We start from the raw sequence: 16,599 nt of genomic DNA, 5'->3' as shown, positions 1-16,599 counted from the left end.
GCCTCATTCATACGGTCGCGCCGGGAACGAGGCGGCCCCGCGATCCCAAATCCCCCCAACCCAACCCAACCCAACCCAACCCAGCCCAGCCCTCCAAAGCCCCAGGGCCCCGCAGCCCCCGCGCCCCCGGCCCCGCGCTCACCCCGCTCCCGCCGCGCTCCCGCCGCCGCCGCCGCCCCGTCCCGTCCCTGGGGCCTGACGTCAGCGGCAACCGGGCAGGGGATTGGGCGGTGACGTCACACGGGCGTGATGTCACGCGCCGTGAGGGGCGGCGGCCCCGGGCGGGGCGCGGCGGCCCCTGAGGCGCTGAGGGCGGGCGGTGCCCGGCACGGGGGACAGCGTGACTTGGAGCGTTGGAAGGGACCTTAAAGCTCATCCCATCCCACCCCCTGCCATGGGCAGGGACGCCTTCCACTAGCCCAGGTTGCTCCAAGCCCCGTCCAACCTTTGGACACTGCCAGGGATGGGGCAGCTACAGCTTTCTCTGGGCAACCTGTGCCAGGGCCTCCCCACCCTCAGAGCCAAGAATTCCTTCCTGATATTTCATCTAACCGTGCCGTCTGGCAGTGGGAAGCCATTCTCCCTCTTCCTGCCACTCCATGTTCTTGTCCCAAGTCCCTCTCCAGCTCTCCTGTTGGTCAGCACTCACCAGCCGAGCTGTGGTGCAACAACACAGCGCTGGTCACAGAATCCCAGAATCCCAGGATGGGTCAGGTTGGAAGGGACCACGGTGGCTCCTCTGGTGCCACCTCCCTGCTCCAGCAGGGCCATCCCAGAGCACAGGGCTGTGTCCAGACAGGTCTGGAATATCCCCCATGAGGGAGACTCCCCACCCTCTCTGGACAATCTGTTCAGGGCTCGGTCTCTGCACAGGAAGGTTCTTCCTCATGTCCAGTGGAACTTCCTGGGATCAGTTCCTGCCCGTTCCTCTGGTGCCATTGCTGGGCCCTGGAGCAGAGCCCGGGCCCTGCTCTGAGCCCTCCCTGCAGACAGGGACACCCAGGGCTGAGGGTCCCTCTCAGCATCTCCTCTGAGGCTGAGCAGCCCCAGCTCCCTCAGCCTTCCCTGGGCAGGGAGATGCTCCAGGCCCTTCATCATCTTCACGTCTCTCCTAGGCTGTACCACCTGCCTCTCGACTGCCCAGGCATCAGAGAGGGCTGTAGTACCCAAATGGTCTTTCAGTTGCTAAAAATCACCTCTGCGTTTCAAACTTCCTCTGCTGCCTTTGCATCCTTCCAGTGACTGTTCTACATGACCAGCTGCTAAAACTCACTCTCCCTTGCTTGGACTCTGGTTTTTAGCATTCTCAGTCTTACTGAGGTCACAGTGGCTGGGCAGGACCTGTTAGGTTTTGCACTGTTTCCTAAAAGTTCAATAGAAGGAGATATTTCCCCCTTCCCCATCAAGGCCAGCGTCTTATGAATGTTCCAAGTCCTAAATGGCTTCAGCCCAGCAGAATGAGCCACCTGCCTGATCTCAGGTGCAGAAACCAACATTTTTTCAGCCAAGAGGCTCTTTCTTGGGACAGGGACTGTAGGAATCATTGTGCTCTCTGCACAGCCCAGTTGTGGCACTGTGCCTCAAAAACAGAGATACACCCTCCTATCAGCACCCACACTCAAACTCCTGGGCAGCCTTTACCCTATCACAGGACAGAGCCTGGTGGCTGACTGTGTGCAGGAGATGGGTGTAGCTGTTCTGAGAAGAAAATTCATCCTATCAACACTTTTTTTTTTAAGAAGGAGGCCACGAAGAGAATGAAGTTGGTGGAGCTCCATGTCCACAGCAAGGATCCCACTGGGGTGAGGCTGACACCCAGATCCTGCTGAAGTCTACAAGGGAAAACTAAAATTGCCTTAGAAAGGGAAAATTCTCTTAATGTCAGGTATACTGAACTGGGATAGGATGGCACTTTCCATTGGGTACCTTTCTTTTTATGCTTTGGGGACACAACTGGTAAACTCTCTAGAGGACAAGAGCACTGGAATGAGCACACTCTTCTTGAATGAAGAGAAGCTGAATGTCTGGTGGGTTATAAACCCAGGTTCAGCATTTTGGGATCTCAGCCACAGGAATGTATCCTGTGAGGTGACAAACCCTCTGAAGAAAATGCAGTCCTACATTTTACCATGTCCTCCAGAGCTATTTCTGCTGAGGTTTTGGAGCTGTGCTTCTTGCTTGCAAAGTCTACCTTTTCATTTTTCCTTTCTGGGGAATTATTCTTCATTTGAAGCCCCTGCAGCTCTGGCAGGTAGCCTGACAGGAAAGCTGTGGCTGCCCCTGGATCCCTGGAAGTGTCCAAGGCCAGGCTGGACAGGGCTTAGAGCAACCTGGGCTAGTGGAAGGTGTCCCTGCCCACAGCACAGGGTTGGAACGGGATGAGCTTTAATGTCCTTTCCATCCCAAAACTGTATGGAGGCAGCAACGACAAAGTTGCAAATTTCCTGACCAAGAATCCCTCTCAAGAGGGGCCTTACTTGGCCCAAGCTGCAGAAATCCAGAAACACATCACGGTTTGGGTGCAGCCCACGCACTGCCCCATTTCTTAGACATCCAGTAAAGCTGCATGGAACAGGAAGTTCTTAAGGGAGCTCTTAATGAGCAACCAGGAGGGATTAGAGAGCCTGGAGCAGTTTGTGCAAAGTATTTGGAGTTAAATCTGATCCCACATCACACTTTCTAGATCTCCAAGCAGCGTCCTTGTGTGGTGGGGTTTTGCAGCCTTGGAAGCAGGGCTCGATAGTGGGAATCCCACTCCTAAATCAAGGATAGAGCCATAGAATCTTGGAATTATTAGAGTTGGAAGGGACCTTAAAGTCCATCCAGGTTCTCCTGCTGTTTCTGGCTGAGGGAGTAGGTGACTTCTGACAGCACACGGAGCTGCCCACAGGGGAGGCGTGTGAGTGGTTGCCCTTCTCAGGGGAGCTCTGGGAGGGTGTGGAGCAGTGGGTTGTCCTCTGAAGGACAAAGTGACAAACTGCTGGCAAGCAGAGTTCCATGTTTGATGGCCCGTTGATTTGATGGACCACAGCAACTTTTCAGACAGAAGCTGATCGAGTCCTCCTTTACCTAAACTGATCCTGACCAGTCTTCTCATTCCCAGCAGCATTTGTACAAAGAGCTTCCAGATCCTTCTCCTCTGGATTCCTTCTGCTGAGCTGTACCTCCAGCAAACAACATTATTACTTTTTTCCCCCACTTTATTCCAAACACATCTATCTTTCACAACCACAAGCATTAACTTCCTGAGCGATCTTGAAGAACAAAGGCTTTGAGATAAGATTATCTTGCCACAGAGGTGTTTATAAGCGTTTTTTTTTTTTTTCCCCTCCTGCTTATGAATTCCACCCCTTGGCAGGCAGGTTGGGATTGTTATGTAACAGCTTAGCTACGTGTAATTAGAGGGCACAAAATTATAGATGGAGCAGGCATATTCTCCAGTGTGGATGGCACAAGCTTACCTGAGTTTCTGAAGCACATGGGTGAGTTTGTGGAGGAGAAGAACATTAGTGATGAGTGAATAAATATCCTGGATGTGCAGCGACAGTGTCTGGTTCAGAAAGTCCTTCAGCTGTAGATCCCACAGCCTGTGAGAGCACTGTGGGGGAAAAGCTGCTGCTGGAAACAAAGGAGCAGGATTAGGAGGATCTTGGCTTGATTTGCTGGGGTTGCTTTTATGTTCTGAGTTGGGTTCTCTGAGTGATGAACAATTCCTAGCTCAGCACAGCAAGGAGCAGAGGAGGAGCTCAGAGAGCTCAGCAAATGAACCACTCTCTATAAAAATGCTGCTTTTCAAGGCCATTTATTGTAAGAGAGCATTGAGCCATGAGGGAGCCAAGTGCAGTGATATCTGTGAAGCACGGGTCATTTCTGTTTGCTGGACCCACTTGATTGTTATTCACACAATGGAGTCATTTTTATGTGGTCAAGCTTATCAGCCTCTATTTTAAAAATTACTTGTGCTTGAGTCATGTTTACCCTCCCTCTGAGCAGTACTTTGTATTTGAAGGTGCTGCTGAAGGTAAACCAACCTCCTCCTTTGACATGGAGTTTGCATTTAAACACATTGTTTGAAATGCTGCCTATCTTTTCTGAAGTCTGTTGAATTTCACGGTGTTCTGCAGATAATGGTCTTTCCATTTCGCTTAATTTCTGCCCATAAACAGGTCCTAAACTGTTCACAGTGGGAAAGAGAAGAGCTAAAACACCTCCCAGCTTTTGCTTTTTCATCTTCCTCCACGTAGAAAGGTGAATATCCCAGTACTTTATTTATTCCTGAGGAGACTGTTTTGCTGTCTGTCCCTGTCGGCTTCCAGACCACGCAGGAAAGGTGGCAGCAGATACTCCCTGGATCAGATCCCTCACTGGAGTATACCTAGAGAGCCCCACTGACCTACACCTGAGAAGGGCAGGGATCCACCACAGTTCTTAGATCCTGGAATGGTTTGGGTGGGAAGGGACCTTAAGGCTTATCTTGTTCCAACCCTTCCACAGGCTGGGACACCTTCCACTATCCCAGGTTGCTCCAAGCCCTGCCAACCTGGCCTTGGACACTTCCAGGGATCCAGGGGCAGCCACAGCTTCTCTGGAAAGCTAGGGCCTCCCCGCCCTCACAGGGAACAATTCCTTCCATATATCTCACCTAAATTTCTCCTCTTTCTGTTTGACCCCTTTACTCCTTGTCTTATGACTACAATTCCCAAAGGAGAACCCCCTCTCCAGCTTCCCCACTGCAAGGGGGGCCTACGAATCCAGTTTGTATTCCTACGATCTTTCTACAAGCCTTTACCACTGCCCAGAGTCAGGTGAGTAAGGAAGTGGAATTTTGCCTGGATTTTACGTGGTTCTCTGTCCCTCAACCTGAGCAAAGTGTCGGTTCCTGACAGAATCTCCTGCTGTGTCCACATGTGCCACCGCAGCCACAAAGAGTCACCAAGGAGGGACACAGAGCTCAGCCTCAGTGACAGCTCAGCCACACAGGATGTGAAAACATCTTCTCCCTGTGGTGCTGAACTGGTTTGACCCTGACACTCGTCATGCCCAGCAGATGTGACACAGGCTGTGGCTGGGCACAGGGAGGTGTCACATCATGTTGGCAGCACAGGACAACCCCACACTGATCACAGTCAGGTCTCATCTTCCCTCTGTGAGTGAAAGCGTCGCTTTTGCACCCAAACCTGTGTCACGCTGCATTGCTGCCTCCTTGGAGAAGGAGAAAAGGGAAGATTTTATTTCAAAGTCATTCTTTTTAATTAAAAGAACGAGCTTGATGATCTTTGGGTCAATTAGATTTGCCTTGTCTTTTTTTTTTTTTTTTTTTTAATGAGGGCTGAAAGCCCTATGTGAGCCACAGATGCCTTGTTTTTAAACACATCCTGGCATCATTCCCCTCCCTGTGAGCTCCGGCAAAGGGAAAACACAGGTGTTCCCCCTCCAGGTAGGCTGGGAAGGAGAGAAGTCTTTGCTTGTGGCATCTTCCACCAGGCTGTTCCACTCTGGGTGTGAGATCCCTGCCTGAAAGGAGCCTCTTCAGCAGGTTTGGCTCCTACTGGCTGCTCACAGCTTGGGGACAGCAGTGGCTGCAGCCACATTTCCCTGTGCAAAGGGACCTTATGGCATCTTGCACCATAATGGACCAGGATCAAAACCTCAGTGCCCCCCAGATGCTTCTGTGCTGCTGCTTTCTTAAAATTAACTTTTTTTTTGTGACCATGAGACAGCAATCCTGCAAGGATCATCCCTCGGGTGACATCCCAATACTGCTCATGCACTGATGGCAGATAAAAGGATCTGTTTTCCTTTATATCCACAATTTTAATTTCCACTGTCATGGTGGTTTTACAATCACAGAATTATTGAGGTTGGAAAAGACCTTCAAGATCACTGAGTCCAAACTTTGACCCATCACCACCTCGTAAACGAGACCATGGCACTGAGTGTCACATCCAGGCATTACAGGGAGATGATGAACAATTAAGGACCGTCCACAGCAACAAAAATGACCCAAAAACAGGGAAAAGTGGAAGGAAACAGACCTGTGAAGAGCAGAAGGGGCAAATCTTACAGGACAAAGCACCAACACAACAAAAACCCCCAAATATGTGGATTTTGAAGGCATGTGCTCCAATAGTAGCAGGATCAGTCCTTAGGACAAACGTTTAGCTGGAAAAGATCACTTGGGGAGGGAGAAGTTAGTGCTGCTGAGAGATTTAAGAGTGGGTTAGGTAAGAACCACCAGCAGAGATGGGTGTTGAGTGGATCCTGTCTCAGGGCAGAGAGAGAGGCTCACAAACCTCCTCTCTTCAGGTTTAGCACCTCAATTTCTCCCCTTTGCTTGTTGCCTCTCCAATACAGACATAAAATAATGAGTTGTTTATCCTGGGAATGTACAAAAAGTCACTGATAAAAGTTCTGAGGGTTACACAATCCTCAAGAAGCCCTAGCCTGCAGTGCAACCAGCCAGGAGGAACTCCTAGACCCCAGACAGATATATTGTTGTTTTGGGGAAGGAAAAAGCTTCCTTTGTTCCCTGAAGGCTTTCCTATATTACCCATTCATCCACTGCCTTGCAGCCTCACATCTCAGCAAACAGAATGGATGAAGGATGCATCACAAATACAACAATGATTTGAGATCAGTGGGGGAAAGGAGGGATTTTTCAGGAAAAAATCAGGCCCGGGGTCTTACCCTTCACGAACATCTGCCTGCAGAGAGGCCCTGATGCTGCTAAAGAAAACACAGCAGTTATCCCTTGCTCCTAAGCAGGGATTTCACACCTCGGAGTGGATGCATCGAGCTCACAAGGGGCTGTGCTGTAATTTAAAATTACTTCCATTTCTCTTTCGCTGAAAAGGCCAGGTTGGATGGAGCTCTGAGCAACCAGGAATGTGTCCCTGCCCATGGGCTGGAACTGGATGAGCTTTCAACCCAAACCAGTCTGTGATGATTTCCCAGTTTTCCAGCGGAGCTCCTATAGCACATTGGGAAAACTACATGGAAGTCTCTGAGCAGAAACAACCCAAGGAATCTTTCTGCCCTTCACAGCTTGGTCATAAAAGGCCGAAAACCTTCCGCCATAACAGAAACAAAGGCAGAAGGGAAATGTTAGAAACCCTCAGCAGCTGCTTGTGCAGAACTGGGTTCATTAACAGTGTCTGGAGTGTCAACAGAATCCATTTTTCCTCCTTCCTTACTGGCCCTGACAATGCAAGTTTCCTGCACAGGGATTCATTTCAAGCAGGCTGTGGAAAGAAGATGCATAATTAGTGCAGCTAATGACAAGGATGAGTGTCATGGGTTAGCATAGCTCCAGAACTGATTTTCTTGCAAAGAGGTGCTTACAGCTTCCTCTATGACTTGACAGAACCTATCAACTGGCTAGCTTGAATATTGACAATTTTTTAAGCCACTTAAAAATTTTGACACGCCTCTGTGGTCCACATTTAAGAATGGACAAACCCTGGGAAAGCTCTCTTGCTTCCGGCCTTGGGACAGGTAACTGGGCTGGGCCCGTACTGGGCCCAGTGGGCCCTGGGCCGGGCCACAGCCATCCTGGAGCCAATGGGCCCTGTTCCACCCGCAGACTCCCCCAACCCTGTTACGTACAGACGGCGCGGCCTGGCTCTACACCCCCCCATCTACAGTGCAGCTGAAGATTCAGCTGAAGCTGCCCCGCTGCCCGGCAAAGATCATGGGACCAACAGCGATAATCGACATTCCAGCTGCAAGGCCCGGGTGAGATTAACCCTTTTAGTCCTGTAAGTTTCCTCCAGAACAGATGAAGCCTGCTGATATTAAGTAAAGAAGGAAGAGCTGAAACCCTGAGGGAGGAGAAAGAGGGGATGCTTAGAAGCTGAAATTCTGTTGTAAAGCTATGGTGGTGATGGGCTATGATACATCAGAGTACCCATTGTAATTTCATGAAAGCATGGGGGGTGGAGTGTTCAAACTGTACTTGTGAGCGACAGCACCTGTGCTGGAATAAGCAAATGCTGAAGCAGCTGTAATTTGATGAGAAGTTTGAACAGGGAGAGATGGAAGTGATGAGGACTCTTATTACCACAGTCCTGGTTCCTAGGGTATATCACCATGTCCCGCAGCCATAGGGAGGAGGAGGAGAGAAGATCCAGCAGGCAGGAATTGTGCAGCAAGGTTGATTTATTTAATTATTTAGCAAACTCTTTATAGACTTTTTTCTTCATAGTCTAATTGGACAAAGGATCAGCCACCCCTTGGGGGTGATTGGCTAAAATCCTAAAACATCCATTGTCAAAATATTTTTCTACTATACCATAAACAAGACTTTTCAAGGTTGCAGGTGGCTTGGTTGTTTACATTCCCTGCTACCTCTTCTGCCTGAGAGAAAAGTCTCTCACGGACTTGGAAAATAGCAAGAAAATCCTTGCTAGCAGCCTTTTTGTATCTACAGACTCTTGCTCCAAATTGGAAGGAGAAGCCCTCTGTTCCTAGAGATGCTCCCAGAGACAGTCCTAGAGATGAAGATGAGGAGGACCCTTTTGCTCCCAGGGAAGGGGGAGGACCTCTATTCCTAGAGATGAAGATGCTCCCAGAGATGGGTGAAGAGAACCTTTTGTTTTTGAACAACTCAACCTTAAAATGGTGCTCCAGTAGCTCAAGATTGGACCCTCGAAAGCAGTTGTGGGAAAAGCCGTAAGTCGTGGGAGGGGACACTCACATGCGAGCAGAGAACCAACCCGGGCGGCTGTCTCACTGTGATACTGAAGCCATGAGAGAATTTCTTGTGGAGATGTCTCCACAGCATGAGCAAGAGAGACTCCTCTCCCTAAGTGAACTGAACAAGGTTATTATGGAAGTGGTAAACTGACTGAACATCTCAAGGGTTGTCTTTTTACGTTGTCAGTGGGAGAAGGGAGAAAGGTGGGGGGAGGAGAAGAGTTCCAAAGGTGTGGTCTGATTTTTTTTTCTTTCTTTTAGGTCTGTTAATAAACTTCTTTATATTCTTTTAAGTTTTGTGCCTGCTTTGCTTTCTCCTAATTCTTATCTCACAGAAGGTAAACAGTAGTGAGTATTTTGGACCAAACCACTACAATGAGTTACCAGATGAAGCAGGAGCAGCACATCAAACACTCTCAGGCAGGCAGAAGAGGGTTCTCTCACTGCAAGCCTTCCCTGTCCAATAAATCGTGGCCTGCTTTTCCAGAGGTCTTCTGAACAACACAAACCCATGTGGAAACCAGCCCATTCAGGGCTCCGAGGTGAGCTGATGTTGCAAAATATGGGATAAGGGATGTACTCCGTGAAAACCCAACCATTTAAAAATCCAGAGAAAGCCTCACACCAAGTTTATCGCACACCACAAAGAACAATGGAAGATCACCGCCCTCCTTTGGAATTGGACTTCAGTGGTCCTTGTGGGATATTCTGTGATTCACCTCCATCTGCCCAAGAGGTGGAAACCTGTAGAACACCAGGAATCAGCCTTGAAACACTGAATACTCAGAAAAGAGTTCACTGGGAAATGGAGGTGCCATTCACTGGGGTTGTTGTCTGCCAGGAGCAAGGCGGAGAAGGAAAACCCTGTGACCAGTGAAAAACCCTTTTGCCAACTCTCTTTACTGAGCACATTTGTTAGCAAGACTTTGGAGAATAAATAGTTTATGAAGAGGACTCAGGTTTTCATCTGATAATGTCACACAAATCTTCCCTGTCAGGGGCTCAGTCCCTGTGAAATGTGGGACTTGGGAGATGTGGAATAGAGACACAACTGCTCAGTGGGGAATCACGGAATGGTTTGGGTTTGAAAAGACCTTAAAACCCATCCAGTTCCACCCCCTGCCACGGGCAGGGACACCTTCTACTATCCCAGGCTGCTCCAAGCCCTGTTCAACCTGGCCTTGGACACTCCAGGGATCCAGGGGCAGCCACAGCTTCTCTGGGCACCCTGTGCCAGGGCCTCGCCACCCTCACATCCCAGAGTTTCCCCCTCAGTATCTCATCTACATCTCCCTTCTTTCATTTTAAGGCCATTCCCCCTTGTCCCATCTCTCCATGCCCTTGTAAAGTCCCTCTCCAGCCTTCTGTGGAGTCCCCTTTAGGTACTGGAAGTCTGTAATTCCTAATGTTCCAGGGAAACACTGGATTTCATCGGGCTTGAAGAGTGTAATGACCCAACCTGAGAAAAGCCTGCTAAAAACATATCCATGCATTCCATGAACTCTGCGAGGTCTCACAGACCTAAACCTCTCATCTCCCAAGTGCTTTGTTCAATTAACCTCAAAACTCACACTAAAATAAAGCTGACTTTTGGCAGAAGACCTCGGGGGAAAACATCAGGGCAGAGAAGTTGAGATGCATTTAAAATGAAATCTAAACTGCCCACCTGTGCAAAACAGAGCTGCTACCACAGCTGTAAAGTCATTTATCAACTTCTGGGAGCTTCCAGGAACAGGCAGCACCTTTCCCACAGCCTCTCCAGCCTCTCCCAGCTGTGCAGGAGTGGAGCAGTCACAGAAGGACTGAAAAATCAACTTAAGAATTCCTTGCCTTTGCTGGAGGGGAATAAGGCATCATGTTACGAGCCAGGGAGAGGCAAAGGCTTTGGAGAATTCCATTTTCCATCCAGTGATATTTGATAATCGCTGTAATTTAGTGTGATGAGGCTACAGACTTTGCTCTTAAACTCCTGCTTGAAGCAAAGGCAGGTTATTTACTCCTTCTCACGTGACATTTCTCAGGCAGTGGGTGCTAGGGGCCAACTTTTCTGGATCTTTCTTCATTTCATCAAATCATTAAGGTTGGAAAAGACCTTTGAGACCATCAAGTCCAACCTGTGACCAGTCCCCACCTCGTCACCCAGACCAGAGCACTGAGTGCCATGTCAAGTCATTCCTTGGGCACCTCCGGAGATGGGGACTCCACCACCTCCCTGGGCAGCCCCTTCCAATGCCTGACCACCCTTTCCATGAAGAAATTCTTCCTGAATTTACAGGGAAGTGCCCTGTAGGACAGGTGAGAGAGTTGGAATTGTATTTCATTAATTTTTGCTGTCATATTCCTGCAGACTGAACTGTAATTGACATTTTTCCACTCCTCACACTGGCAACATGAGGACTGTTGGAAAGGGGAAGGGAACTTCCTCCTGCCTTCAGCTCCAGATTTATCCACAGCTTTTTGTTGGAGCAGGATATAAACATATATCAGCATCTGCTTTAGCTGAAAACCAGACCTTGCCAACTCAGGTGGGCTGGGAATTTTCCATCCGCAAAAAGAGCAAACTCAGCAAAGAAAAAATTGTCCTTGGGGACAAAAAGGGGGGGGTTTGCCTAAATAATTCTGTCTGAAATCCAAATCAGAAATGGCTGGAGTGCAGGAAATCCCTGGAATCCTAGAATGGTTTGGGTTGGGAAGGACCTTAAAGCTCATCTCATGAGCAGGGACACCTCCCACCAGACCAGGCTGCTCTGATCCCATTCCCTACATTCTGTCCTTTAATATCCATGGATTATGGATGCTGGAGACCAAGCATGGAGGTGCTGGTGCCTTTGCTCTGACCACCCTGATCCTCCTTACACACCTACATGAAGCCAGCTCAGCTCAGTGTCCCCTGGACGCTCTTGGGAAGGAGCCCAGAGCATGAAAATGTGACACGTAAAGTATCCCAGGCCCCTGTGAGCACACAGCTCAGTGAGCTGGAACCTTTAGCTCAGCAGCCCAAAAAGGAATCCTGAAATATTAAAATGCTGTTGTTAAAGGCACAGGAAACACTCCGAGGGGTTTAACTAAATCAAGGAGAAAAAAATGTCATACCAAAAAAAATAGATATATTTAGGTCATCATTTTCATTCAGGACAAAGATGAACGTTAAAGCAATTTCCTGAGAGGGGAAAACCTTTCCCAGAGCTCTGCTAAGTAAAATCCAGCTCTGCAGTGCACACACAGAGATCTCCCTGGCCTTGGAGATCAGAGGCAGAGCCAACCGCCTCTGACAGCGATTAATCACATCCCTGCCGCCCGGCTCGGCAGGACACGGGCACAGCTCCGGGCCAGGAGCAGACGCTACAAAAACCCTTCTGCCCTGAGTGCCCTGAGATGCACCTCCACAAAGGGGAAACACACTCGGGTTTTGTTGTCATGGAATGGTTTTGTTGTCAAGCCTGCAAAAAAAACAAAAACAAAACAACACCCCTGGCATTTGTTGTGGGTCTGAGATTCGAGTCAGTTCAGGGTTGGGGCAGACGCTGGTATTTTTTCCCTTTGGTTTTATTTTTCTCCCTCTTAAAAAGTGCTGAATGAAATTGTTCAGAGAGCAAGCAAAGCAGGACTGGTCATTATTCCCAAGGATTCCAGACACTAACAAATGGCCAGTTATTAAAAGCTCAGCTGGCAAAATGTGGAAATCTTGGAAAATCGTGGTATTACAGGAGCTGCAGAGGGGAAAATCCTTTGCTGGCTGGGGAAGCTGAGAGCTCACAGCTCCCGGCTCTCGAGTGCCTAATTGAGTTTGAAAGGCCTGTTAATTACCATTGACCAGAGCAGATGTCTCTCTTGAAAAAGAGGGAAAGCTCCAGGAGGAAAAGAAACACAAAGAACCCTCTTGTTGCACTGCAGAGCCTGGAAAAAAAAACGCATTTAAAGTTCCTGAGGAGGCAAAGCTGTGGGAGCGTCAGCAGAATTGATCCCTCTGCTACAGACTGAGCAGGAGCTTCCAAAGAAGGGTCAAATTAAAGGGCCATCAAATCCCAGGTGGTGTCTCAAAGCCACCCGCAGCCAGGTTGGACTACATGGAATCAGGGAATGGTTTGGGTTGGAATGGACCTTAAGGATCATCTTGTTCCAACCGCCTGCCACGGGCAGGGACATCTTCCACTAGCCCAGGCTGCTCCAAGCCCCGTCCAACCTGGCCTTGGACACTTCCAGGGACTGTGGGGCAGCCACAGCTTCTCTGGGCACCCTGGGCCAGGGCCTCCCCACCCTCACAGGGAACAATTTCTTACAGTGAAATGATTTCCATGGTCCTTTCCAGCCTTACCCATCCTTAGGCCTCCCTCGTATCATGATCTCAGCAATCCCTGCTCCAGGCTGAGGGGTCTGCATCAAACAGAAGGAAAGGAAGAGCCTCCAGCAAGGCTCCATGGCTGCTCTTACAAGGGCACTGTGGATCCAGCCTTGCAGGGAGGGCAAACAGAGCTCTCCTGGAATTTTGCAGAGGGAAAAAGAAAAGTTCCTGTTGTTCCCAGAACCCTGACAGAGACGTGCAGTTGGGCAAAAGGGATTTTTCTGCTCAGGAAGGGCAGTGCATGGAGCACTGGTGGATTTACTGTATCTGATCGCTTGACTCAATGTAAATCACAGAATTATTTAGGCTGGAAAAGACATCCAGGATCATCGAGTCCAACCTGTGACCAATCCCCACCTTGCCACCAGCCCAGAGCACTGAGTGCCACCTCCAGTCATTCCTTGGACACCTCCAGGGATGGGGACTCGAATACCTCCCTGGGCAGCCCCTGCCAAGGCCTGACCACCCTTTCCATGAAAAAATTCCTCCTGATGTCCAACCTGACCCTCCCTTGGCACAGCCTGAGGCCGTTTCCTCTCATCCTGCCCCTGTTCCCTGGGAGCAGAACCCGACACCCCTGGCTGCCCCCTCCTGTCAGGGAGTTGTGCAGAGCCACAAGGTCCCCCCTGAGCCTCCTTTTCTCCAGGCTGAGCCCCTTTCCCAGCTCCCTCAGCCACTCCTGCTGCTCCAGCCCCTTCCCAGCTCCATTCCTTTCCCTGGACACAAAGTAAAGCTCTCTCCCAGACCTGGACCACACCAGGATGGCAGATGCCCCAGACTGACAGGGAAGCAGGAGTGGTTCCATAACCCAGTTCCCTCCCCCAGGACCAAGCCAAGCACCTGGAGCACTAAACTGGCGCAAAATGGGACATCCAGCAAAGCTGGCCCTGAACTGCCTGATCCTCCAGGTTCAGCTGCAATCCAAGGCCTCCCAGATAGATACAGCCCAGCTGGAAAACCCTCCTCCCTGAGCCGAGGAGGCTGCCAGCTTGTGAGAAACAGCACAGAGCCCTGCAAGATAAGAAAGGTGAAACTGAGGACAGAGGCTGGATTGTCGGGATGTGATAGGCAGCAGCTCAAGGGGACAAGAGGGAAAACGTCAACGTGGGAAGGCAGAAAATCCTAAAGGGGGGAAAACTCCATCCCAGGAGGATGATGGCATCTGAGCAGTGTGCAGGTGCCATTCCAACAACAGCTGAGACCGACACTCCCCCCATGAACACCCCTGCGGGCAGCAAAGACACCTTGGGTGTCTTTCTCTGTGGGCAGCACAGACCTGTAACTCACCGGGTCGGGCTGGAGGGGGCTTGGAGCAACCTGGGAGAGTGGAAGGTGTCCCTGCCCACGGCAGGGGGTGGAATGAGATGATCTTTATTGTCCCTTCCACCCAAAGCATTCTATGATTCTGTGACAGTCCCCACCTGTGTGTGTCCTCAAATTATTTAAGTTGGGAAAGCCCTCTGAAATCACCAAGTCCAACCATTCCCCAGCACTGCCAAATCCACCACTAAACCACGTCCCCAAGTGCCACATCCACACACCTTTGGAATACTTCTAAGGATAACAGTTCCACGGCTTCCTTGGGCAGCCTGTTCCAATCCTGCTCACAGGATCTCCCTGCATGTCAACAGATGCCCCCAAATGTGCTCCAGGGAGAGAGGGAGGGTTACAGGCTACTGAGGAGTTTGTATGTTCCGTATTTTTCATGTTCTCTGGATTTTAAGGGTTTGTGGGTTGGTTTGTTGTCTGATTTGGGGTATTTTTTAAACATAAATCCATGTCCAAGGGACTGCAAACATGACAAGCCAGGCTGAGGTTCAGAAACAGACTAATGGGGGAATACTGGAGACACAAATAAGGGGAAGAGAGCAGAAGATGTTCCAATATCTTTCCTCTCACAGGCAGCACGGCACCATCGCTCCAGGGGCTCCATGAGTGTTCTTGTCACTCTCCCCACTCTCCACCTCTGCCTCCTTCCTCTCTCTTGCCATGGATCCACATCCAGAAGTGCTGCTCCTTCAAAGCTTTCTGCAGCAGCCTCGCCCAGAGCCTCAGGCTCAATCTCCCTCCCACACACAGGGCTTTTGTGGTCTCCTCTTCTGCCCTCTGCCCTGCTGAACCTGCAAACCTTCACCACCCACCGTGCCTGGGGAGCTCAGGGCAAGGAGCTCTTCCCAGCCTTTCAGGACACCTGGAGACACATCAGGGATGTGCTGTCCCTTTGGTTCCCTGCTCTGCAGGGGACAAGGCTCTGCCCACGGTGTGGGATTGGTGCAGAGCAGCTGCCTTTGGTCCCTCTGACAATCCCAGAGATGTCAGTGCAGGGTTCCTGTAACGTGGCAGTGCCAAGGGTCGAGGTGTGCCTGCTCTCCTCTTCCTCTTTGAGCTCACAGTCTCTCTGGGCACCATGTGCCACGGCCTCTCCATCCTCAGAGCCAAGAATTCCTTTCCAATATCCCATCTATCCCTGCCCTCTGGCAGTGGGAAGCCATTTTCTGTGTCCTGTCCCTCTATCCTTTGTCCCAAGTCCCTCTCCAGCTCTCCTGGAGCCCCTTTAAGCACTGGAAGGGGCTCTGAGGCCTTCCTGGATCCTTCTCCTCTCTGGGTGAACACCCCCAGCTCTCCCAGTCTGGTTCCAGCCCGGCTCCAGCCCTCGGAGCAGCTCCGTGGCCTCCTCTGGACTTGCTCCAGCAGCTCCATGTGGGTTTTCATTTTACAAATCCTCCCTGTGACTTAATTTACTCAAAGCATCGATGCCACGTTTAACACCCCAGCTGCTGACTCAGCCTGCAGGGCTCTTCCCTCCTGGCTGTGCCACTTTTCCATACAGTTCTCCAATCCCTGGTGCCACGTGGAATCACAAACAGCTGGACCAGGACAAGTGAGGAGGAGAAAGAGGTGGGGAAGAGCAGAACAGAATTTTAATGCAGGATTGCCACAACCTTCCCCATTGTGAAATGACAGCATTGCCAACTGCTGGCAGCGCAGCCAGGACATTCCATGGGCTTGATATTGCACAAGTGTCCCTTTCAGGATCTCTGGAAGAAAATCTTTTTCCCAGTAAGGCACAGGTTTGTGGGGTTTTTTCATTCCCTGACTGAGGGAAATGTAGAAATCAGAGCCCTGTCTTTACCCCACTGTAGTACAAAGTGCTGCTTTGTCACCAAAATAACTGATGGAAGTCTGCCCCATCCCTGGAAGTGTTCAAGCTGAACCCCAAGAAATGGATGGGATGAGATGGAGCACAGTACAGACTTGAAGGCAAGCAGTTCTCTGCTCCAAAAAGCCCCAAATAAACTCTGAAACAGCCCCTAACTCCTGCCACAAAGTTTTATTTCATACCACCAAGGACTTAAAAGCCAAACCCAGAAAATTCCCTGTAGAAATGCTGCACTTACCTTGCTGGGGCATCCCAACAAATGTTTTCCATGACAGGAAAGAGCAGCAGGAAGCAGATTTCCTTTCTTTCTTGAACCTTTGAATGAGCCACTTGCCAAAAGAGCCTTTTTCCTTCACACAGCGACCACAGGCTACACCTTTCAGCCCTGAAATCGTCCCCTCTG

This window comes from Corvus moneduloides, chromosome 3 (genome assembly GCF_009650955.1).
Source record: "Corvus moneduloides isolate bCorMon1 chromosome 3, bCorMon1.pri, whole genome shotgun sequence".
Classification (NCBI taxonomy): Eukaryota; Metazoa; Chordata; class Aves; order Passeriformes; family Corvidae; genus Corvus; species Corvus moneduloides.
The sequence above is the reverse complement of the archived record's forward strand: the minus strand, read 5'-3'. Positions refer to the sequence as shown.